Here is a 2,091-nt window from a genome sequence, read left to right on the forward strand (position 1 = left end):
GTGTTGCACGCATGCATTCATGATACGCATAATGGATTCCTCCACGGGAGGAGTATCTTTGACAACATATTTTCCTTTTAGGAGGCGGTAGAGTGGGCCAATGCAAGTCCTCAGATCCTTTGGCCATACTGCTACTTGATTTTGAGAAAGCCTATGATAGAGTGGATTGGGATTTCTTGGAGGGTACGCTTGCTCACATGGGCTTTTCTAAAAGGATTGGATTAGAGGTGTTTCTTGCCTACATCAAGAGGCTCACAGCACTGTGATTGTGTGTGGAGGTCGAGGTGAGAGCTTTTAGATCTCCCACTCTGTATAGCAGGGTTTCCCCATGCACCCCTGCTTTATCTTATTGTCTGCAGAGGCTATGAGCTTTTTTCTTTGCTCCACGACTAGGGTATCTAGATTTAGAGTGCCTTTGCCTACAAAGGAGGAGCTTTTAGATTCTGAGCTGGCAAATGATACAACGATGTTTCTTGAGGCATCCTACACATGCTTATGCTCTTTTCGCACTACCTTGGAGGAATTTTTTTTAGCAGTAGGGGCTACCATAAACTGGCATAAATCTATTGAGGTTTTGGGTTAGTGACTCTCATAAGATTGATTCGGGCGCACGGATGTTGGTTTTACATGGATTAAGAGAAGCCCACACTACCAGATACCTTGGATGTTAGGTCGGGATAGGCATCACTCCTAAAAAATGGTTTGCACGTGTGCTTCTGAGCATAGGGAAAAAGCTTATTCATTGAAGCTCTAGGAAACTTGACCTGGCCTCTAAAGCTTTAGTGCTAAACCAAGTGTTGCTTACCAAAGCTTGGTTTATCACCTCTTGCTAGTGTTTTGACAATAAATGCATTGGTTAATTGTTTTAGAGACTAATTCATAACTTTTTTGGGTCAAGGTTGGATGGCACTTCGGACACCAGGGGCAGAGTTGCTTGGGAAACCATCATTCTCCCCAAGCATGAAGGGTGACTAAACATCATAGATCCACAGATTCAGTGCAAAGCATTGCTTTGCAAGTTTGTAGTTAGAGGGTTTGTTCCTCGCACTGAGCCTTGAAGGACTTTTTCTTGTATCATATTATCATATGTATCCCTAAGAGTGTTAGCCATTGGATACACAGCCCATGCTTTATCTTTTCGGAGGCAGAGTACCAGCCCCCTTCCTCTCCATTAATTTCCTCCATGATCTGTGTGCTTGGCAATGTATGAGGATATTCTTATGGCATCTGTCACCCAAGTTTGTGGATGAGGTTGATAGACAACCCATTATGTGTAATGACCTCATCACAAATGGCTATGGCAGACCACTAGGTGCAGAAGGGTATATGTAGTGGTGGGCAGGTTGGGAGAGGTGTGCAAGGACCATTCTTGAATGGAAGAACTTCAAAAATCTTCGAGATGTCCATAGAGATGTATCGACTCAAAGTCTCAAAGGAGAGATAGACGGATTACACAAATTGATGTAGTTATACCTAACCACTAGATCACTGGTACTTGCAGTGTGAATCACCATTCCTGGTTAGGTGTTTTCTCTAGACAGGTGTGTTGTAAACCCAGTGGGACATACTATGACAGATTCCACCAAGAGATAGAAAAAAATAGAGAGACGGAGAGAGTAGGGTTTAGAGAACTTTGCACATGACACACACATTGAGTGGGGAACATGCCTGGCTCCCTTTCAGAAATTTATTTAGGAACAATCCGCGGGCTTGCAAGCCAAGATCAATACATCAATGAGTACAAAAGTAAAAAATAATGCTAATGTAGAAACCAATGTCATAGTCGATGTCGAGGTGCTACCGGGTACACCATGGGGATGGCCCACAAGATCTCTCGCCGGGCTAGTACCAAATCCAACATACCCCAAGATTGCAATCGAGGTACACAAGTGATAAGTGTAGATGATGAAGTATACGATGTTCAACAGTAGATTAGTTGCCCAATCCAGAATAAAAACAACCCAAAAGGTCATACAGAACAGATCAGGTCCACGTGGCAACACGACAATCGCCAAATGGCATAGAACAACAAGTGTGGCAAAAACTATATGGGGCAGAATAATAGGCGACAACAACCAGTCGGTGCAGATC

The sequence above is a fragment of the Cibotium barometz genome, chromosome 12 (assembly GCF_041138505.1).
Source record: "Cibotium barometz isolate CiBa-2024 chromosome 12, ASM4113850v1, whole genome shotgun sequence".
Lineage (NCBI taxonomy): Eukaryota > Viridiplantae > Streptophyta > Polypodiopsida > Cyatheales > Cibotiaceae > Cibotium > Cibotium barometz.